Raw genomic sequence first — 24,736 nt, forward strand, 5'->3', positions numbered from 1 at the left:
ACTAAATTGCTATGAATATTCTTGTAAATCTCTCTTGTTGCTCATGTGTATGAGTTTCTCTAGGATATAGACCTAGAAGTGGAATTTCTAGTTCATAGGGTATATGAACTAGAAATTTAAATGTGATCTTCCAGAAGGAGTCGTCTTTGAGGCATTTCCTCATTTGTACTTAGAGTTTGAACTCACGTTTTAAAATCTCTGCCAGTGTAGTTGCCCAGAGTTAGCCAAACTCAAGGTTAAAAGCACAGTCCTCCAGGCTGCCAAATTTGCCCCAAACTGCTGACCCCAGCTGAAAGTTCAGGTATCCACAGTGTCAACCTCATTTCAGATCAGTAGGCAACAAATTTGGGGATCTTCACGGACTCGTTTGAATTTTATAATTTGTCAGAACAACTCACAAAACTCAGGATAGCACTATACTTATAATTAGTTTTATTACAGTGTAAGGAAGGATACCAGCAAAAGGATTAGAACTACCCAAAGGAAGAGACACATGGAACAGAATCTGCGAGGGTTCCCAAATGTGAAGGTTCCATGTCCTCAAGGACGCTTAGCCCTCACGTCATTGATGGGACAATACACATGGAATACTGCCAACAGAGGATGCTCCCCTGTGTGTCAGGGTCCATATTTTTATTGAGGCTTCATTACACAGGCATGCTTGAGTTAGCATCCGTGCAGTTGAACTCAGCCTCCAGCTCCCTCCCCTTCTCTGGAGGTTGGTTTCACCTGGCCCCAAGACCCGACTCTCTCATCATGTAGCTAATCTCTCTCTTAGTATTGGCAGGAGTCATTGAGTCAGCAGAACTAACGTAGGTGTGGTCCAAGGGGTCGTCTATAAAAAACAAAGACAAGCCTCTCACTTGGGAAGGTCTAAGGCTTTACAGAGTTTACCTCCCAGGAGCCAAAACAGAGGCCAGCCCTCTCTTTAGAGAAAGTTAATTCTTCACTATACAATAGTGAAAGTTCTACTACATTTTCCTAGTTTTAATCTATTACGTTAAGCATTTAAAAATATATACTTTAGGAGTTCCCGTCGTGGCGCAGTGGTTAACGAATCCGACTAGGAACCATGAAGTTGCGGGTTCGGTCCCTGCCCTTGCTCAGTGGGTTAACGATCCGGCGTTGCTGTGAGCTGTGGTGTAGGTTGCAGACGCGGCTCGGATCCCGCGTTGCTGTGGCTCTGGCGTAGGCCGGTGGCTACAGCTCCAATTCAACCCCTAGCCTGGGAACCTCCATATGCCGCGGGAGCGGCCCAAGAAATAGCAACAACAACAACAACAAAAGACAAAAAAAAAAAAAAAAAAAAAAAAAAAAAAAAAAAAATATATATATATATATATATATATATATATATATATATATATATATATATATATACTTTACTTTCTTTTTACGTGAAATGTTGCCATCTTTTCCACTAGGTTGCTTAGGTTTATTTTCTTAATAATTAATTAATTTGCAGGAGTTACTTAGTAAAATTGTTTTAAAATGTTCCATTTTTACTTTTTTTTTTTTTTTGTCTTTTTGCCTTTTTCTAGGGCTGCTCCCGCAGCATATGGAGGTTCCCAGGCTAGGGGTCGAATCAGAGCTGTAGCCGCCAGCCTACAGTACAGCCACAGCAACGCAGGATTCCAGCTGCGTCTGCGACCTACACCACAGCTCACGGCAACGCCGGATCCTTAACCCACTGAGTGAGGCCAGGGATCAAACCTGCAACCTCATGGTTCCTAGTCAGATTCGATAACCACTGAGCCATGATGGGAACTCCTGCTTTTACCTTTTTTGAGTGTAAATTTAGTGGCATTAAGTACATTCACCTTGTTGTACAACCATCCTCACATTCATTTCCAGAACTTTTTCATCTTGCCAAAATGAGACGATATACTCATTAAAGAGTAGCTCACACTTCCTCGCTTCCCCGGGGCCTGGCAATCACATTCTACTTCGTCTCTATGAATTTCACTACTCTGTATGAGCTGAATCATACAATTTTTGTTCATCTGTGTATGGCTTGTGATTGGAAAAGATACTTAGTTAATATCAGTTTTTTCAAATTTACTTTTATTACTTTTTAATTTTGGAGGGGGTCTTTTTTTTTTTTTTTGAGGGCCAAGCCCTCGGCATAAGGAAGTTTCCAGGCTAGGGGGTCTCATCAGCGCTACAGCTGCCAGCCTACACCACAGCTCACAGCAAAGACGGATCCTTAACCCACTGAGCGAGGCCAGGGATCAAACCTGCAACCTCATGGTTCCTAGTCAGATTCGATAACCACTGAGCCATGATGGGAACTCCTCAGATTTATTAAGATTTGTTTTGTGGCTTAATATATGGTCTATCCTGGTGAATGTTCTATGTGCATTTGAGAAGAATGAGCAGGCATTTTGCTGCTTTGGCAGATTGTTCTGTATATATCCGTTATATCCAATGGTTTATGTGTTGTATAAAGCGAGCCCTCTATTTCCTTAGTGTCTGGTTTTTCTCTCCATTATTGAAAAAGTGGAGTATTAAGGTCTTTTACCATTACTGTAGAACTGTCTCTTCCTTTAATTCTGGCAATGTTTGCTTCTTATATTTTGGAGCTCTGATGTTTGGTGTATATATATAGTTATCATTATTATATCTTCCTCCCTTGAATCTAGTAACTTTTTTAATGAATTGGCCTCCCTTGGTCTCTAATAACACTTTTTATTGTTGTAAGCCCACTTTTCTGATATTGGTAGGTATATTTTCTTTCATCCTTAAACTTTAAACCTCATTGTATCTTTGAATCTAAACTGTTTCTTGAAGACAATAGATAGTTGGATCTTCTTTTTTTTTTTTTTTTTTTTTTTTGGTCTTTCTGTCTTTTCTAGGGCTGCACCCATGGCATATGGAGGTTCCCAGGCTAGGGGTCTAATTGGAGCTGTAGCCACCTACACCACAGCCATAGCAATGCCAGATCTGAGCCGCATCTGTGACCTACACCACAGCTCACAGCAACACCTTAACCCACTGAGCGAGGCCAGGGACCAAATCTGCAACCTCATGGCTCCTGGTCAGATTCGTTAACCACTGAGCCATGACGGGAACTCCTGGATCTTGTTTTCTCAGCCATGTGACAATGTCTGCTCTTTGAGTGGAGTGTTTGATTCTTTCACACGTGTTGTTATTAATGTGGTTGGATTTATGTCTGCCATTTGGCTATTTTTATGTCCTATGACTTTTTCTTCCTCTGTTCCTTCTTTCCTGATTTCTTTTACATTTAGATATTTTCTAGAATACCACTTATATTCCTTTGTTGGTTTTAAAACTTTATATACACATACTAGTTATTTTCCTGATGGTCTGTTCTAGGGACTACAAAATGTATCGTAATTCGTCATAGTCTACTTCAGATTAATACTAATTTTTTTTTATAGGGCCACAGGCGAATTTGAGCTGTAGCTGCCAGCCCACGCCACAGCTGTAGCAACGCCAGATCCAAGCCTCGTCTGCGACCTACACCACAGCTCACGGCAACGTCGGATCCTTAACCCACTAAGAAAGGCCAGGGTTTGAACCCGTGTTTTCATGGATTCTAGCTGGATCATTACCACTCAGCTATGATAGGAACTCACAGGTTGATACCAATTTAATTCCCATAAAATACAGAAGCTTTGTTCCAAATAGTTCCACTTCCTTTCCCCTCCTTTGTGCTATTATAGTCAGATAATTTTACATCTATATGGGCTATAAACACAATTACTTTTTTTTTTTTTTAATCTTTTTAGTGCCACACCTGTGGCATATGGAAGTTCCCAAGCTAGGGCTCAAAGCGGAGCTGCAGCTGCCAGCCTACACCAAAGCTCACAGCAATGCCAGATCCTTAACCCACTGAGCAAGTCAGGGATCAAACCCATCTCCTCAATGATACTAGTTGAGTTTGTTACCACTGAGCCATGACGGGAACTCCTAAATAAAACTGTATTTAGATGTAATTAACATACAAAATTATATTAGTTTCAGGGTAAAACATAAATGATCTGATGTTTACATGTATTTTGATCACAATAAGTCTAATTAATATTCAATACTGTACAACATTACAGAATTTTTTCTTGTAATATGAACATTTAAAATTCTCTTGGCTGGAGTTCCCATCATGGCACAGCGGAAATGAATCCGACTAGGAACCATGAGGTTGTAGGTTCCATCCCTGGCCTTACTCAGTGGGTTAAGGATCCAGTGTTGCCATGAGCTGTGGTGTAGTTCGCAGAGGGGACTTGGATCTGGTGTGGCTGTGGCTGTGGCGTAGGCCAGCAGCAACAATTCCGATTAAACCCCTAGCTTAGGAACCTCCATGTGCCACGTGGGTGCGGCCCTAAAAAGACCAAAAAAAAAAAAAAAAAGTGTAAAAAAAATTATCTTAGCAGCTTTCAGATGCAATATAGTATTATTAATTTCAGTTACCACGCTGTACATTACATCCACATGACTTATTTTAAGGAAAAGTTTTTAATTTTTTTTTTTTTTGGTCTTTTTGCTATTTCTTGGGCCACTCCCACAGCATATGGAGGTTCCCAGGCTAGGGGTCTAATCGGAGCTGTAGCCACCGGTCTGTGCCAGAGCCACAGCAATGCGGGATTCGAGCCGCATCTGCAACCTACACCACAGCTCACGGCAACGCCAGATCGTTAACCCACTGAGCAAGGCCAGGGATCAAACCCGCAACCTCATGGTTCCTAGTCGGATTTGTTAACCACTCTGCCACGAAAGGAACTCCCAAGTTTTTAATTTTTAACTCCCTTTACCTGTTTCACACACCACACCCTACCCCTGCTTCTTGCAAACATCAATCTGTTCTCCGTATCTATGAACTTGGTGTTTTGTTTTTTCGATTCCACATATGAGATCATACCGTATTTGTCCTTTCTGTGTGACTTACTTCACTTAGCTAATGCCCTCAGGTCCAGCCATTTAACTTTCTCTATCCATTCATACACCTATGGACACTCAGTTGCTTCCAGGTCTTGGCTATTGTAGATAATGCTGCAGTGAACATGGAGGTACGTATATCTTTTAGTATTTTCATTTTCTTTGTCAAAATATGCGGAAGAGCAATTGCTGGGTGATATGTAGTTATATTTTTAATATTTTGAGGAACCTCCATATGGTTTGCCACAGTAGCTGTTGCAGTTTACACTCCCATCAGCGGTGCACAAGGGTTCCTTGTTTTCTCTACATTCTTGACAACACTCATTATATATTTGTTGGTGACGGCCATTCTAACAGATGTGAGAGGATTCCTCACTGTGGTTCTGATTCACATTTCCCTGATGCTTGATGATGTTGAGTGTACTTTCCTTCACCTACTGGCTCTCTGTATATCTTTGGAAAAGTATCTGTTCAGATCTTCCCACTTTAAAAGCATATCGTTTTATTTTTTTTGGCTAGTGAGTTGAGTGCTTCATATATTTTAGGTATGAATCCCAGATTCATGATTTGCATATTTTCTCCCATTCAGGACATTGCCTTTTCATTTCTTGGATGGTTTCCTTGCTATGCAGAAGCCTTTTAGTTTGATGTAGTCCCACCTGTTTTTGCTTTTGCTGCCTTTGTTTTTGGTGTCCTTGGCTCTGCCATTTAACAGCTATGTGACTTTTGGCAATTCGCTTATCCTTGGGGCATTTACTTTCTCATTTGTAAATACAGATGGTAGTGATACCCACTCATAGGATTCTTGTGAGGATTAAATGAGTTCATATATGTGTAAAGAAGTTAGGACAGTGCCTGGCACATGGCAAGCACAGTTTGTTAGGTATTATGTTCTCTGTTCTTTTTGTTCTTATTCTTGAAATTTCACCATACCTAATTAAAGTGTAAAGCAATATCTGTGGAGTTCCTGCTGTGCCACAGTAGGTTAAGTATCCGACTGCAGTGACTCGGGTCACTGAAGACGTGTGGGTTTGATCCCTGGCCCGTAGCAGTGTGTTAAAGGATCCAGTGTTGCCGCAGCTGCGGCTCAGATTCGCTTCCTGCCCCAGGAACTGCCATATGCCATAAAAAAAAGTGTAAATCAGGAGTTCCCGTTGTGGCACAGTGGTTAACGAATCCGACTAGGAACCATGAGGTTGCGGGTTCGATCCCTGGCCATGCTCAGTGGGTTAAGGATCCAGCGTTGCCGTGAGCTGTGGTGTAGGTTGCAGATGCAGCTTGGATCCTGCGTTGCTGTGGCTCTGGCGTAGGCTGGTGGCTACAGCTCCAACTGGACCCCTAGCCTGGGAACCTCCATATGCCGCTGGAGCGGCCCAAGAAATGGTAAAAAGACAAAAAAAAAAAAAAAAGGTGTAAATCAGCATCTTTATTAAAATCTCTGTCCTGCTCGAGAAGATTATAAAATGTTATAATTCCACTTTCCCATCTTCTGCCTATATATGGTATTATTATTCAGAATCTTAATGTTAATAGGTAAATACTATTATTATTTCAGTACACACACTCACTGTTGACATTTTCCAATGTCTTACTCTATACTTCCTTGTTATTCCTTCTAGGATCACTTTCATTTTTTTTTAAAGAAATTCTTAGAAGTTTCTTTCTGTTCATGATAAACATTTGTAATTCTACTCTTCTAAAAATGATAAAAGGTAAAATACATTTTCAAGTGAACAGACTTGAAAGAATTAACCATGAACAGAAAGAAACTTATAAGAATATACCTTAAAAAAAAAAAGGGAAAATGGTCCCAGAAAGAAAAATTCATCAGTTCTGAGTAAATTTTAGCTATTACATCTTTGAATAGTTTCCTTGTTCTTTTTTGAAAAACCGATAAGATCTTTGTTTTTTCTTCATGACTCTTAACTTCACTTTTATATTTTTAGCCTCTTTTCTCTGTTACGTGACATAAAATGTCTTCAGAGCAGCCATCTAGTCACTGATTCATAAAAACTGGAACATCTGTCCTGTTACTTAACAGATGTACCTCTCTCCTCTTTATTCCCTATTAACAGGCTGTGTCAGTATTGTGTGTTTTATCAGGAAGCATATCATGTTCCATTGTTTCTCTTTTTGTGGAGTTAGCAGCCATTCTTGATTTCATCTTTTTTTTTTTTTTTTTTTTTTTCTTTTTAGGGCCACACCTGTGGCAGCATATGGAAGTTCCCAGGCTAGGGGACCAATCGGAGCTACAGCTACTGGCCTATACCACAGTCACAGCAACACCAGATCCGAGCCCGCTCTGCGACCTGCACCACAGCTCGTGGCAACACCAGATCCTTAACCCACTGAGCTAGGCCAGGGATCAAACTCACAACCTCGTGGTTCCTAGATGGATTTGTTTCCATTGCGCCGCCACAGTAACTCCTTGATTTCATCTTCTAAAAACTACCAGAGAATTTAAAAATTATCTTTATAAACTCATAGGTTTAAAAAGTATTTGATGTTTCATCATTCATTACATTATAGTTACTTTTTTTTTTTGTGCCATGGCATACAGCAGCTTAATGTGGGCTCTCAGTTCCCAGACCAGGGATTGAACCTAAGTTGCAGCAGTGAAAGCACTGAAGGCATATGGATCGTATCCAAGCTGCAGCTTCAACCTGTGCCACAGCTGCAGCAGCACTGGATCCTTAACCCACTATACCACAGTGGGAACTCCTATAGTTATTTTTCATAAGCTCAAATTGTCCCATCTTTGGCCAGTGGAAGCCTCTTCACATTGGTTCCTAAGTCCTCTTGACATGACCCAAGGATGTCTTCGATAGCTTCTTTGCTTTTCTAATGTGCCACGTTGCTCTAGGTTCATAATAGGCTCTAGGCTCTACCGTGCTCCAAGGAGCCCTGATTCTTTGGAGTGAGAAGTGGTACTCAGAGACAGCAACCTCATCATTAGCCTGCTCATTCTGCTGGATTGGTCACTGTTTCTGACCTTCAGTAGATAAAACTAGGAAGTATTTGGAAAAAAACGCATTATGACTACAGTCTCATATTTCCAATTCATCCGCTGACTTTTAAATTTCAATTTCATTTTCTTATTTTTAGAAGTTCCATTTGGATCTTTAATCAGTTGTTACTTTCTCATTTTTTTTAAAGTAAACTTTTAGATTTATAGAAAAGTTGTAAAGCTAGTACCAAGAGTCCCTATATTCCCCACACTGTTTCCTTTATTATTACTATACTTTTAAATAAACAAGTGGCCGCAGCTGTGGCATATGGAAGGTCCCAAGCCAGGGGTCAATTCACAGCCACTGTAGAAGCAAGTGGTTCTAGTAGTTCTGCTGCAAGCCACACAGGAAGTCCCTGTTTCCTTTATTATTAACATCTTTTTTTGGGGGGGGGGGTTAAAGAATTTATTTTTATTTTTATTTTTTTTAATTTTATTGAGTTTTCTTTATTATTTTTCCATATTATATTGCATTGAGTTCTACTCTTTTTTAAATTTTCCCACTGTACAGCAAGGGGATCAAGTTATCCTTACAGGTTATACAGTTATACATTACAATTACATTTTTTCCCCCACCCTTTCTTCTGTTGCAACATGAGTATCTAGACAAAGTTCTCAATGCTATTCAGCAGGATCTCCTTGTAAATCTATTCTAAGTTGTATCTGATAAGCCCAAGCTCCCGATCCCTCCCACTCCCTCCCCCTCCCATCAGGCAGCCACAAGTCTTTTCTCCAAGTCCATGATTTTCTTTTCTGAGGAGATGTTCATTTGTGCTGGATATTAGATTCCAGTTATAAGTGATATCATATGGTATTTGTCTTTGTCTTTCTGGCTCATTTCACTCAGGATGAGATTCTCTAGCTCCATCCATGTTGCTGCAAATGGCATTATGTCATTATTTTTTATGGCTGAGTAGTATTCCATTGTGTATGTATACCACATCTTCCGAATCCAATCATCTGTCGATGGACCTGTGGGTTGTTTCCATGTCCTGGCTATTGTGAATAGTGCTGCAATGAACATGCGGGTGCATGTGTCTCTTTTAAGCAGAGTTTTGTCCGGATAGATGCCCAAGAGTGGGATTGCGGGGTCATATGGAAGTTCTATGTATAGATTTCTAATGTATCTCCAAACTGCTCTCCATAGTGGCTGTACCAGTTTACATTCCCACCAACAGTGCAGGAGGGTTCCCTTTTCTCCACAGCCCCTCCAGCACTTGTTATTTGTGGATTTATTAATGATGGCCATTCTGACTGGTGTGAGGTGGTATCTCAGAGTAGTTTTGATTTGCATTTCTCTTATAATCAGCGATGTTGAGCATTTTTTCATGTGTTTGCTGGCCATCTGTATATCTTCTTTGGAGAACAGTCTATTCAGGTCTTTTGCCCATTTTTCCATTGATTGATTGGTTTTTTTGCTGTTGGGTTGTATAAGTTGTTTATATAGTCTAGAGATTAAGCCCTTGTCAGTTGCATCATTTGAAACTATTTTCTCCCATTCTGTAAGTTGTCTTTTTGTTTTCTTTTTGGTTTCCTTTGCTGTGCAAAAGTTTTTCAGTTTGATGAGGTCCCATGGGTTTATTTTTGCTCTAATTTCTATTGCTTTGGGAGACTGACCTGAGAAAATATTCATGATGTTGATGTCAGAGAGTGTTTTGCCTATGTTTTCTTCTAGGAATTTGATGGTGTCCTGTCGTATATTTAAGTCTTTCAGCCATTTTGAGTTTATTTTTGTGCATGAGGGTGTGTTCTAGTTTCACACACATGCATTGCTTTGCATGTTGCTGTCCAGGTTTCCCAGCAATGCTTGCTGAATAGACTTTCTTTTTCCCATTTTATGTTCTTGCCTCCCCTGTCAAAGATTAATTGACCATAGGTGTCAGATTTATTTCTGGGTTCTCTGTTCTGTTCCATTGGTCTGTCTGTTTTGATACCAGTACCACACTGTTTTGATGACTGTGGCTTTGTAGTATTTCTTGAAGTCTGGGTATTATTAACATCTTTTTTTTTTTAATTTATTTTTAGGGCCACACCTCTGGCATATATAAGTTCCCAGGCTAGTGGTAGAATTGGAGCTGCAGCTGTGGGCCTATGCCACAGACACAGCAACATGGGATCTGAGCTGCATCTGCAACTGACACAACAGCTCATGGCAACGCTGGATCCTTAACCCACTGAACGAGGCCAGGGATTGAACCTGCACCTTCATGGATACTAGTTGGGTTCATTTCCACTGAGCCACAATGGGAACTCCTATTAACATCTTTCATTTGTACATATGTCATAATTAATGAAAGCCCATACTTGACTCAGATTTCCCTAGGTTTTTTTATTTTTTATTTTTATTTTTTTTGTCTTCTTAGGGCCACACACACAACATAGTCTAGGGATCTAATCAGAGCTGTTGCTGCCAGCCTATGCCAGAGCCACAGCAACGCCAGGTCCGAGCCGTGTCTGTGACCTATACTACAGCTCACGGCAATGCCAGATCCTGAACCCACTGAGCAAGGCCAGGGATCAAACCTGCAACCTCATGGTTCCTAGTCGGATTCATTTCCGCTGCTCCACGACAGGAACCCCAGATTAGTTTTTATCTTATGTCCTTTTTTTTTTTTTTTTTTTTTTTTCCTATTCCAGGATCCCATCCAGGATACCACATACATCTAGCTGTCAAGTCTCCTTCGGCTCCTCTTGGCTGTGACAGTTTCTCAGAGTTTCCTTGTTTGTGATGACCTTGACAGGTCTGAGGAGTATCGGTCAGGTATGTTGCAGACTGTCTCTCATTGCGACTTGTCTGGTATTGTCTGCATGATTAGACTGAGGTTCCGGTTTGGGGGAGGAAGACCGCAGGTAAAGTGCCATTCTTATCATGTAATATTGTGGGTACATACGATCAACATGTCTTAACACTGATGACAGTCATCTGACTCAGGTCATGTTTGTCAGGTGTCTCCACTATAAAGTGACTCTTTTTTCCTCTGTTCCACACCATACTTTTTGGAAGGAAGTGCTATACATAATCCACACTTAAGGACATGGAGTTATGTTCCACCTCCTTAGAGTATCTACGTGTTATTTAAAATTCTTCTGGAGTTCTCTTGTGGCTCAGCCAGTTAAGGATCTGGTGTCACTGTAGTAGCTGGGGTCTGGGTTCAATCCCTGGCCCAGGAATTTTCATGTGCTGTGGGCATGGCCAAAAACAAAAAACCAAAATTCTTCTGCACAGGCCATTTGTCTGTTCTCCTCTATTTATTTATTTATTCAGTAATTCATTTGTATCAGTATGGAGTTCCCGTTGTCGCTCAGTGCGAATTTTTTTTTTTTTTTTTTTGGTCTTTTTAGGGCCACACCCTCTACATGTGGAGTTCCCAGGCTACGGGTTGAATGGGAGCTTCAGTTGCTGGCCTATGCCACAGCCACAGCAATGCCAGATCCGAGCCATGTCTGCAACCTACACTGTAACTCACAGCAATGCTGGATCCTTTAACCCACTGAGCGGGGCCAGGGATCGAACCTGCACCCTCATGAATATAGTTGGGTTCGTTACCACTGAGCCACAACAGGAACTCCCTCGTACTCTTTTAATACATGTATATACAGATATACAACACACTGTTGTTTGTGTGTTTTAATTAACAAAAAACTTTCTGACTGCTACTGAAGTTAAAAGAAGGAATGAATAAGATAACCAGTTAGGATGTGGTGTTAGTAATTCACGCATAAGACGGTATGTTGGACTAGAGGTCAGCAAACTATGTACGGCCTATGAGGCAGCTGCCTGATTTTTGTGAATAAAGTTTTATAGGAACGTAGCCACACCTATTCCTTTGTCTCTGGCTACTTTGGTGCTATAGTGGCCAAGCTGCATGGTTGCAATTGAGACTATGGCTTGCAAGCCTAAAATATTGATTCTCTGGCCCTCGTGAACAGTAGAAATGTTGAGAAAATGACTAGATTCCAGATTGTTTTTTTAAGGTTGAGCCAACAGGATCAATAGTAGTTGGATATGTGAGCTCCTGGGAGAGTGGAGAAGCTAAGAGCTGGGAATCTTCAGCAGACAGTTTATTAAGCAATTGGACTGAATGCAATCACTTGATAAATGAGTGAAATACTGAGAGGAGAAGAGGCTCAAAGATTGTGCTCTGAGACGTCCTTCCACTTAGAAGTCCAGAAAAGAGGATCGGACATTAGGTTGACTAAGGTCCTGGTTTGCCCAAGTCTGAAGTTTTCCAGGATGTAGGACTTTGCAGCGCTAAAACCAGGATAATTCCAGGCAAACTGAGATGGTTGATCACCCTACATGGTATCTAAAAGGAGAATGAGAAAGACTGGTGAACAAAGTAGAAAATGATGAAAGTTAGGAGGGATGCACCAGTAGATCCACTGTAACACCTGCTGGAAGAACTGTAACTGACAAAAGGGAGGGTTTTGGTGGTCTTAGAAAGAGTGGTTTTTCACAGCGGAATTATGAAACAAAAATCACTCCTGATTTGAAAGGGCTTTTTTTTTTTTTTTTGTCTTTTCTAGGGTCGCACCCACGGCATGTGGAGGTTCCCAGGCCAGGGGTCTAATCGGAGCTGTAGCCCCCAGCCTACGCCAGAGCCACAGCAACGCAGGATCCGAGCCGAGTTTGTGACCTACACCACAGCTCACGGCAATGCCAGATCCTTAACCTACTGAGCAAGGCCAGGGATGGAACCTGCAACCGCATGATTCCTAGTCAAGTTCAGTAACCACCAAGCCACAATGAGAACTCCTGAGATGGCGTTTAAAAAAATAGAAGAGGAGTTCCCGTCGTGGCGCAGTGGTTAACGAATCCGACTAGGAACCATGAGGTTGTGGGTTCCATCCCTGCCCTTGCTCAGTGGGTTAACGATCCAGCGTTGCTGTGAGCTGTGGTGTAGGTTGCAGACGTGGCTCGGATCCTGCGTTGCTGTGGCTCTGGCGTAGGCTGGTGGCTACAGCTCCGATTGGACCCCTAGCCTGGGAACCTCCATATGCCACGGCAGCGGCCCAAGAAATAGCAAAAAAAAAAAAAAAAAAAAAAAAGACAAAAAAAAAAATAGAAGAGAATTCTGAAATAATGGTGGCAGTGAATGGGTAATTTTTCGCTTTCCTTGAATCCTCCCATCGCCTACCAAACAAAACAAATAAGAGAGGAACTCAGGGCAAAATAGAAGTGCTCAGGTAACATCTACATCAAAGCTAAGTGGCAAGTCATCCCCTCAAACCCTGACAGCAGATTAATGGGGAATAAGCTTTTTATGGGACGAAGCAGAAATAAAGCAGGGGAGTCTCTGACAGCTCTGAGAAAAGAATAATCGGATTATAAATATACTTACTAGAAAGTATAGCAGGCTCGTCTGAGAGCAGCAGCTGGAAGTGAAAGGCAGCCTCCTATAGGCAGGTAAATTCAGCGCAGATAAAAGTGTGAGAGCAGTCTGGGCCCCATAAACTCTAGAAACCAAACCACAGATGCCTTTTTAGGACAACATTTGCTACTCAGGAGACATTTCTGGTAGTAGAATCCCAATTGAACAACAGGACAGGGTGACAGGAGCAAAGGAAGAAGGTGGGCTAGATAAAAGTTGGGGGAGGGGAGCGGAGGAAGCAGATTTCAGGAGTTTGTATTTAGGCTACGTTTTGAACACTCTTAGGAGACCACAGGGGAGGAGCTTTAATGCTATGAAGCCATAAATCTACCCTTGCCTAATTCTTCTCCTAAATGTAGGATAACATCATTTCAATTAAAAAGGAGTAAGAGGAGTTCCCGTCGTGGCTCACTGGAAACAAATCTGAGTAGGAACCATGAGGTTGCAGGTTCCATCCCCGGCCTTGCTCAGTGGGTTAAGGATCTGGCGCTGCCGTGAGCTGTGGTGTAGGTCGCAGATGTGGCTTGGATCCCGCGTTGCTGTGGCTCTGGCGTAGGCCAGCAGCAACAGCTCCAGTTAAATTCCTAGCCTGGGAACCTCCATATGCTGCAGGTGCGGCCCTCAAGAGACAAAAGACCAAAAAAACCCAAAAAAACAAAACAAAAAAACCCAAAAACATGACTGATATAATGCTACCTATGAAAAACTCACTTCACAGATAGGTACATTAAAAGTAAGAGGACAGAAAAAGATCACTATGCAAACACTAATAAAAAGAAAACTAGAATAGTTATAATTAACAGTAACAAAGACTGAAAAGCGTAAAAATTACCAGGGCTAAAGAGGAACACGACATAATGATAAAAGGACCAATTCACTGAGAAATGATTTTCAATGTGTATGTCCCTAACAAGAGAAAAAATTCACAGAAATGAACAGAGACATATACAATTTTACAGACTTCAACATGCCTTTGTCAATAACTGATAAAACTGGGCGTTCCTGCTGTGGCTCAGTGGAAATGAACTCAACTAGCATCCATGAGGAGGGGGGTTCAATCCCTGGCCTTGATCAGTGGGTTAAGGATCTGTCATTGCCATGAGCTGTGGTGTAGGTTGCAGATGTGGCTCAGGTCTGGCTCTGGTATAGGCTGGCAGCTGTAGCTCCAATTTGACCCTTAGCCCCACTTCCATATGCCCCACCTGCAGCCCTAAAAAGCAAAAAAGGCAAAAAAAAAAAAATTTGATAAAACTAGTAGACAGAAAAGCAGCAAGCATATGGAAGGACTAAGTAACAATTGTGTAAATGAATGTAATCAACATTTATAGTATACTTTACACAACAGTATTAGAATACACACTCTTCAAGTGTGTATAGAACATTCACCAAAATAGACCCTATCTTGGATCATAGTTTAGATCATAAAGCAAACTGAAACTATACATCTTGTGTTCTTTGACATGATGTGATTAAATGAGAAATTAATAACAAAGAGGAAACCTTTCAAACACTTGGACATAAATACACCTTTAAATAGCCTATGAGTCAAAGAGGAAGACTTGAACAGACAGTTGATCGATGAGGATAGAGGGATGGCAAATAAATGCATGAAAAGATGTTCAACATCATTACCCACTGGGAAAATGCATACGAAAACCATGATGCGATACTACTTACTAAACATCTATTAGAATGGCTAAAATAAAATACATTGCCAGAATTGGCAGGGATACAGAAACTGGAACTCTTACAATTTACTGGAAGGGATGCAAAATGGCATACTTTGGAAAAGAGTTTGGCAGTTTCTTATGAAGTTAAACATATATGACTCAGGAATCCTACTCCTGAGTATTTACCCTAGAGCAATGGAAACATATATTCACACAAAAGCCTACACATGGATATTTGTAGTAGTTCTGTATATAGTTGCCCCAAACTGAAAACAGCCTAAATGTCCTTCAGTAGGTGAATGACACATACAATGGAATAGTATTCAGCAAGAAAAAGGCATGAACTATAATATAAGCACATGAAAGAACTTGCATGGATCTCAAGAGCATTATGCTGAGTGGGAAAAAGATCTCTAAAGGTTCCTGTATAATTCCATTTATATAACAGTCTGGAAATTAAAAAAACTGTAGAAATGAGAATAGCTCTGTGAGAAAGACTAGGGGAGGAAGAGAGTATAAAGTGGTAGCCTGAGGGAGTTTCTTTTTTTGGGTGGAACTATTCTGTATCATTATTGTAGTTATATGAATCTCTACGCATATTAAAATTCATTGAACTGTGCACAAGAAAGCTTTGCTGTCAATTTAAATGAAAAAAAATTTTTTTTTTTTTTTTGGCTTTTTTGCTATTTCTTTGGGCCACTCCTGCGGTATATGGAGGTTCCCAGGCTAGGGGTCGAATCGGAGCTGCAGCCACCGGCCTACGCCAGAGCCACAGCAACGCAGGATCCGAGCCGAGTCTGCAACCTACACCACAGCTCACGGCAACGCCGGATCCTTAACCCACTGAGCAAGGGCAGGGACCGAACCCGCAACCTCATGGTTCCTAGTCGGATTCGTTAACCACTGCGCCACGATGGGAACTCCTGAAAAATTTTTAAATAGGAGTTCCTGTCGTGGTTCAGCAGTTAACAAACCCGACTAGGATCCACAAGGATGCGGGTTTGATCCCTGGCCTCGCTCAGTGGGTTAAGGATTCGGCGTTGCCGTGAGCTGTGTTGTAGCTCACAGACATGGCTCAGATCCCACATTGCTGTGGCTGTGGTATAGGCCAGCGGCCACAGCTCTGATTGGACCCATAGCCTGGGAACCTCCATAGGCCATGGGTGCAGCCCTGAAAAAAAGACCAAAATAAAATAAAATAAAATAAAAATTCTAAAACCAATAGGCAAAGATTGTGGCTTAACCTTTCACAAAATTGCCATAAAATAAAATTAAGAAAAAAATGCCACAAACTATTATATACAGAATGGATAAACAACAATGTCCTATTGTATCGCACAGGACAATATATTCAATATCCTATAATAAACTATAGTGCGAAAGAATATGAAAAAAATCACTTTGGTGTAGAGCAGAAATTAACAACATTGTAAATCAACTATACAACTATACTTTAAAAAAATAAAACAACAAAACTGTCAAAATGTTTCAAAACAAGATTCACATTTCTGAAAATGGTAAACACTCAAATAATAATACAACAGAATTTTTAAAAACTCAGATATGAGGTGTTTGGAGAAAAAAATCCACAAAGATGGTGATAGAACTCAGTAAATAATTAGAAGTAAAATTAAACATCATTTCAGAGGTGAGGATCAAACTTGAAGGAAAATAAAAATGAAAATGCATGACAGATAATGCCTTGAGAGAAACAGGAATTGGAAGGAGAAAAAAAATTTCAAAATCAAAAAGAAATGAAGGAGAGAGGAGGAATTAGAATATAATAGATACATAAGTTAGGCAGTGAAAAATCTGCCAATAAGAATTCCAATAAGAGTACAATAGAACAGAACAATTGCGAAAATTGATTCAGGATAACTAAAATTAAAGACAAAAGGACTGAAGCTATATTTTGAAAAAGGAAACCATGTGTTCAGGAGGTCATAACTTTGGCCATCCAGGCATAAATTCACCTGAAAGGAAAATCAGATTGTCATCTGGCCTTTTTATTTTTTTTTACAGCCACATCTGTGGCGTATGGAAGTTCCTGGGCCAAGGGTTGAATTGGAGCTGTAGCTGCTGGCCTACACCACAGCCACAGCACTGTGGGATCCTTCCACTGAGTGAGGCCAGGGATTGAACCCACATCCTCATGGATACTAGTCAGGTTATTAACCAGCTGAGCCACAGCAGGAACTCCTCATCTGGCTTTTCTACAGCAAAGCTTTATTCCAGAAGACAATGCCTATTTTTCTGTTTAAGTTATAAAAAGATGTCGATTTTGAGCCAAGAATTTTATATCTAACCAAATTGTTATATATGTGTGCAGAAGCTCAGGGAGTATTATTTCCCTAACCCCTTCCCAAGGAATCAATCAGAAGATGAGCTTCAGAACATGGAAACTGAGGAGTTCCCATCATGGCTCAGCAGTTAATGAACCCGACTAGCATCCATGAAGATGCGGGTTTGATCCCTGGCCTTGCTCAGTGGGTTAAAGATCCAGCATTGCTGTGAGCTGTGGTGTAGGTTGCAGATGTGGTTTGGATCCCACATTGCTGTAGCTGTGGCAATTTGACCTCTAGTCTGGGAACTTCCATATGCCGTGATTGTGGCCCTAAAAAAAAAAGACAAAAAAAAAAAAAATGGAAATTGAGTGATATCAACCTAGGGACTGGAGTGAGCATTAAGTATATAGTAATCTGTATATCTAACACCAAGTGGTAGCAATAAGGAAGAAAGTATGCTTAGGTATAGTAGATATGTGTAGTTATAATCATCCAGGAAGTAGGGTGAGAACATGGGGTGGGTATATGAAAAGTACAATAAGCTTGTAAATTACTTTATAGATATTAACAGAGGGAGTGACTATTTCAAATCAGAACCTAGGGAAGGGAGAAGAAGTTAATTATTTTCATGTTCCTAATATTCCTTATATTAGGAAACCAGTAGGTACTAGCAAAAAGAGAGGAAGAAAACAAGTTATTATATAAATTTAGTAGAATAAAAATAATCATTGGATCAAAAATAAAAACTTGACTAAATATGATGAGATATGGCCTCCAAATAAAGAGTAAGTAAAACTGTGTATGTAGTGAAAGACTGTCTAGAAAAAATATATGGATGTGTGGATGTTCAAGTGTTTATGTATCATAATTCAAAATGACAGAACTAAGGCCAAACACTGATTATACTAAAATATGCTGTTACTGGAGTTCCTGTCATGGCTCAGTGGTAGTGAACCCAACTAGTATCCAGGAGGATGTGAGTTTGATCCCTGGCCTCGAACAGTGGGTTAAGGATCCGGTGTTGCTGTGAGCTGTGGTGCAGTTTGCAGACGTGGCTTTGATCTTGTGTAGTTGTGGTTGGTAGCTGAAGCTCCAATTGGACCACTAGCCTGGGAACCTCCATATGCTGCAGGTGTGGCCCTAAAAAGATCAAAAAAAAAAAATGCTGCTATTTGCCAAAAACAGGAAGGGTATTATATTTTTAAGTGTTTTTTAGAATAAGGCAGCAGAGATCTTAACACAGTAGAACAGTTAGACTTAATTGATATTTATAGGACACAACCAGAATACACATTCTTTTCAATTGTGCAAGGAATAGTCCCTAGGATAAACTACATACTAGGACACAAATTGAGCCTCAACAAACTTAAGGGGATAGAAGTTATTTCAAGCATCTTTTCTGACCACAATGTCATGAAACCAGAAATCAACCACAGAAAGAAAAATGAGAACAAAAGGATTACACGGAGACTAAACAACATGCTACTAGAAAAGCCAGTGGGTCAATGATGAAGTCAAAGAGAAAATTAAAAATACCTTGAGACAAATGACAATGAAAACACAGTCATACAAATATAGGAGTTCCCGTGGTGGCGCAGTGGTTAACGAATATGACTAGGAACCATGAGGTTGCAGGTTCGGTCCCTGCCCTTGCTCAGTGGGTTAACGATCCGGCGTTGCTGTGAGCTGTGGTGTAGGTTGCAGACGCGGCTCGGATCCAGCGTTGCTGTGGCTCTGGCGTAGGCCAGTGGCTACAGCTCCGATTAGACCCCTAGCCTAGGAACTTCCATATGCCACGGGAGCGGCCCAAGATATAGCAAAAAGACAAAAAAAAAACCAAACAAACAAATATAGTCTAAGGGATGCAGCAAAAGCACTCCCAAGTGTGAAATTATAGTGATACAGGGCCTTCCTCAAAAAAACAAAAAAAACAAAAAAAAAAACACAAGAAAAATCTTAAGTTCTCCTGTGGTGCAATGGGTTAAGGATCTGGTGTTGTCACTTCAGTGGCTTAGGTCACTACTGTGGTGTGGGTTTGATCCCTGGCCCAGGAACTTCCACATGCTGTGGGCATGGCCAAAAGAAAAAAAAAGAAAAATCTCAAACAACCTAAACTACTGCCTAAAAGAATAGAAAAAGAAGAACAAAGGAAACCTAAAGTCCGAAGAAGGAAGGAGATAGGAATGACTAGAAAGGAAATAAAGTGTTTTTTAGTTGTTATCTACCAGGAAAGGGAAAGGAATAGGATGAAGAGGACTTCTTTCACTATAGACCTAGGTAGATCTAGGTTGGGAACTATATAAATACCTTACACAATTATAAAACAAAATTAACTTAAAAAAATGCCTGAGGAGTTCCCATTGTGGCTCAGGGGAAACAAAACCAACTAGTATCTATGAAGATGTGGGTTCGATCCTTGGCCCTGCTCAGTGGGTTAAGGATCCAGCATTGCCACAAGCTGTGGTGTAGGTCGCAGACGAGTCTTGGATCTGGTGTTGCTGTGAGCTGTGGTGTAGGCCAGCAGCTGCAGCTCCAATTTGACTCTTAGCCTGGGAACTTCCATTTGCCACAGGTGCAGTCCAAAAAAAAAAAAAAAAAAAAAAAAAAAAAAAATCCCTGAAACCAAAAGAGAAAGGAAACAATTCAATTTGAATGTGTATCCTTTTATCCTTTGGTTATCTTAAGAACAAACTACACACAGACCCACAAAATCTTAACTTTGTTTTTAGTAAACATATTAATGGTTGTGTTGACACTGTTATTTGGAGACTGGAATAAAATAAATGAGCAATTTAGTTGGATTCTTTTTTTTTTTTTTTTGGTCTTTTCTAGGGCTGATCCCATGGCATATGGAGGTTTCCAGGCTAGGGGTCGAATTGGAGCTGTAGCTGCCGGCCTATACCACAGCCATAGCCACATGGGATCTGAGTTGCGTCTGTGACCTACACCACAGCTCATGGCAACGCCGGATCCTTCACCCACTGAGTGAGGCCAGGGATCAAACCCACAACCTCATCATTCCTAGTTGGATTCGTTAACCACTGAGCCATGACGGAAACTCCTAGTTGAAGTCTTTGAAACTGAGACTTTCAGTATGGGAGAGAGAAAATACAGAAAGAAAGAAAATACATATATTATTTCACTGATGTGAGAGAATAAAACCAGGGACAGATGTTTAAATTTATTCTATAGTTATACACACAAATGATAACTCTTATGTTCTTCCTTGGTTCCATATCTGCATGTTATTTCCTGTTATCCCTATAATAATCCCATTTCATTAATCCAGTGATTCATTAAACAATTATTGTGGAACACCTTTTTTTTTTTTTTTTTTTTTTTTTTTTTTTGGCTGCACCCATGGCATGTAGAGGTATCTGGGCTAGGGACTGAACTTGAGCCACAGCAGTGGCAATGCTAGACGCTTAACCTCAAGGCCACCAAGGAATGCTTATGGAACATCTTTTATGAGTAAAATGTTTGATTTTTCTGTGTTGAGTAAAACTGCCATTGTTCCTGCCCCTTACAAGCTTAACAGTAAGAATATAAAAGATTACACATGACTAAGGTACTGTGTACTTTTAAAATCTGGAAAATTGTAATGAGAAAATACTATGGAAGAAGTGAATTTATTGTTGTCTAGCTCAGTCTTTCTAAGGAAGTAACTGTTCGCCTGAGACCTGCAGTATGATATGAAGCCAGCCATGCAAAGAGCTAAGTTTGGAGAATTTCTAACAAACCGAACAGTCTGTAGAAATTTTTGAAAAGGTAAAGGACTTGGCTTATTTCAGATGCTCAGAAGTGATAAAATATTTGGTACATAATTAACAGTGGGGAAAAGTAGATTGAGAAGTTGTTGGATAGGATTTTGGTTGAGATATGTCAAAGAAAAATAAGATTATGGAGACTTGCATAAGCTGCTGTAAGGAGTTTGAATTTTATTCTGGTTTTTTTTTTTTTTTTTTTTTTGCTTTTTAGGGCCTCACCTTTGGCATATGATAGTTCCCAGGCTAGGGGTTGAATCAGAGCTACAGCTGCCAGCCACAGCCACAGCAATGTGGGATCCCAGGTGTGTCTGCGACCTACACCACACCTCATAGCAACACCGAACACCGGATCCTTAACCCACTGAATGCATTAAAAATAGGAAACCCAAATCCTATTGGTATAAATTCTTATTTATTTGATGTGAGGTGGTATATTAACAATCTATTGTTTAATAGAGTATTCAGGTGATTCTGATCTACACTTGAATTCGGAAAGTACTGACTTGTTTTCCAAACAACCTCCTTCATCTTTCTTAAGCATTTATGACTTCTTTTTCAAACTGAAGGCCATATATACCATCTTCACTTAAGAAAGGACATGTCCCCAGTGGTCTGGTATTGCCATGAGTTGGGGTGTAGGTTGCAGACGCAGCTTGGATCCCACATTGCTGTGGCTATGGTGCAGGCTGGCAGCTATAGCTCTGATTTGATTTTCTAGCCTGGGAACTTCTACATGCCACACCTGTGGCCCTAAAAATAAAAATAAATAAAGGACACGTCCCTAAGCAGGACATTAGATCTTAAAGAATTACTGTTAAATTTTAGATGTGATTACTATATCATTATGCTTTGCAAAGATGTCCTTAGTCTTAGAGATTCATGTGGAAATATTTACCGATGAAATAATAAGATGCCTAGAATTTGCTTCAGATTAATCTATGGAGTTGGCTGTGAGAAGTGGATGGATGAACAAGATTGTAAGTTGACAACTGTTGAGGATGAGCAATTGCTATAATGGGTTTTTTCCACTTTCATCAGTTTACATTTATGTATGGGAAACTATTTTAATGCAGAAAAATAGGAAGTGAGACCATGTGTGGATGATGAGGAGAGCTAACTAGTGTGAAAATTTTGTAAAATAGAGGGCAAAAAAATGATTGGTAGCTATAGGCGTTTCTAGGATCAAGGAAGTTGTGTGTGTGTGTGTATACTTTAAAGGAGACTTTTTAAAAATGTCTTTATATGCTGATGGGACAAAAGCATGAGAGCAGGAAAATTATTTGTGAAAGAGAAGGGATGGGGGTTGCAAAAGCACATGCAAGAAAAGGTTATGTCAGAGAAGACAGCCTTGAAGATCCAGTTAAGATATTGGCCTTGGACAGGAGCATTTTATCAGCAAGAAAAGCAGATTATTGGAATTATGTACAAGTTAGGTGATCTGATTGCATGAGAGAATATTCCATTTGTTCCATATTCGTTTGTTCCATTAAAGCAGTTTCTATCATAAATAAAAATATTTTAACTTATAACCTCAGAAAGAGATAGGCATGGGGGAGTTCCCGTCATGGCTCAGCAGTTAGTGAACCCGACTAGTATCCGTGAGGACGTGGGTTCAATCCCTGGATACTAGTTATGTTCTTTACCTCTGAATCACAATGGAACTCCCATAATGAATATTTTTAATGTAAACAGGCAGGAGGAAAACTTTGCTGGGTTCTAATGGAGTACACACACCCTAATATATGTCTGTTGATGGAAATGTTAGTGTCAGGGGAATCCAGGATGGTTCAGTTTTCCCCCCATTTCTACCAGAGAAGTTTTATATCTCCCCACAGAGGAAACATCATGTGTTTACTCGCTGGTTATCTTTCAGACTTGGAGTTCAGATGTAAAACCAAGGAATCATGTCTGCAAAAAGAAATCTGTGAAGTAACGTCATCCCAACAGAAGATAACGAAAACAAGTCATAGCCTTGTGGGCTCCAGTATCAGAGATGCCTGGACATGCAAAGGCCAGTTTGAGAGGTAACAGGGGGATATCTGGGCCAAGCATTAATGACCTACGAAAAAATGCCAGCTTTCAGCCTACAAAGACCTCTTACTCTACATCAGCAAATTTATCCTGAAGAGAAATTCTATAAATTCAAAGAATGTAGGAAGGCCTTTATGGTTCAGGATTTATAGGATAGCAAGGAATTCATATTGGTAGGAAACCCTATAAATGTAAGGAATGTGACAAGGTCTTTAGTCATTTTTCCTATCTTACTGAACATTAAAGAGTTCACACTGTTGAGAAGCACTATGAATGTAAGGAATGTAGAAAACCTTTTTTCGTGACTCACATCTTATTCAACATCAGAGAATCCATACAGATGAGAAACCCTATGAATGTCAGGAATGTGGGAAGGCCTTTAGACAATCTGCACACCTCTCTTTTCTTTTTTTTTTTTGGTCTTTTGTCTTTTTAGGGCCACACCCGTGGCATATGGAGGTTCCCAGGATAGGGGTCCAATTGGAGTTATAGCTTCCAGCTTACACCACAGACACAGCAATGCAGGATCCTTAACCCATTGAGTGAGGCCAGGGATCAAACCCATGTCTTCATGGATGCTAGTCGGGTTTGTTAACCACTGAGCCATGACGGGAACTCCCAATCTTCACACCTTACTCGACATCTGAGAATTCATAGTGGTGACAAACCTTATAAACATAAGGCATGTAGGAACTCTTTTATTTGTGGCTCAGAATTCACTTGGCATCAGAGAATTCATACTGGTGAGAATCCCTATGGTTGTAAGGAATGTGGGAAGGCCTTTAGACTGCGTTCCCAACTTGGTCAACATCAGCAAATCCATACTGGTGAGAAAACTTATCAATGTAGGGAATGTGGGAAGACCTTTCCTCATGGCTTACAACTTACAGAACACCAGAGAACTCATCCTGGTATGAAATACTATGAATGTGAAGAATGTGGGAAGGCCTTTATTTGTGGTTCCCAACTTTTCTAACAACATCAGATTCATACTGGAGAGAAATTCTATGAATGTGCACAATGTGGGAAGACCTTTATTTGTGCCTCACAACTTACTCAATATCAGAGAACTCATACTGCCAAGAAGCCCTATAAATGCAAGGAATGTGGGAAAGCCTTTATCTGTGGCTCAGAACTTGCCCGACATCAGAGCCTTCACACTGGCAAAAAATCCTATGAATGTAAGAAATGTGGGAAGGGCTTTAGACAGACTGCACACCTTGCTCAATATCATAGATTCATACTCTAACATAATCTTGCCATTCATTTGTCACTGATAATCAGATTTCAAGCTAGAGTAAAATACAGTGGATGTATCAACTCCTTTTACCTGGTATTCAATTTACTCAGAACCAGAAAACTTGATACTGAGAAAAACTGATAATGAATATAGAAGAGTTTTCTTTTTTCTTTTTGGCCTAGTCCATGGCATGCGGAAGTTCCTAGGCCAAGGACTGAACCCACACCATAGCAGTGACAATGCCAGATCCCCAACCCACCAAACATCAGGGAATTCAGAAGAGTTTTCTATCATGATTCAAACCTTATTAAAGTTCTACAGATTTACACTAGAGAATGTGGTGAATGAGAAAATGCTACCATTTACTATTTATTTGACATGAGGCTAATTAACATCTCTGTGCTTAAATACTAAGTGGTAAACTGTTGAAAGTAAGAGTATCTATTTGTAATAAAGACCTTGACTCCA

At 40.4% G+C, this 24,736-nt stretch overlaps 1 long non-coding RNA gene across 1 annotated transcript; it reads left to right on the plus strand.

The window, feature by feature from the left end:
- Positions 1-3,463: 3,463 nt before the first annotated feature.
- Positions 3,464-24,736, plus strand: LOC100736945 (uncharacterized). The gene is made up of 4 exons (XR_002345327.2): positions 3,464-3,601; positions 10,541-10,664; positions 22,871-23,021; positions 24,451-24,736. It is a non-coding gene; the product is annotated as an uncharacterized LOC100736945 (long non-coding RNA).

This window comes from Sus scrofa, chromosome 6 (assembly GCF_054392235.1).
Source record: "Sus scrofa isolate SSC_HxYL_T2T_F1_AM1 chromosome 6, Sscrofa_HxYL_maternal_Yorkshire_Landrace_v2.0, whole genome shotgun sequence".
Taxonomy (NCBI): Eukaryota; Metazoa; Chordata; class Mammalia; order Artiodactyla; family Suidae; genus Sus; species Sus scrofa.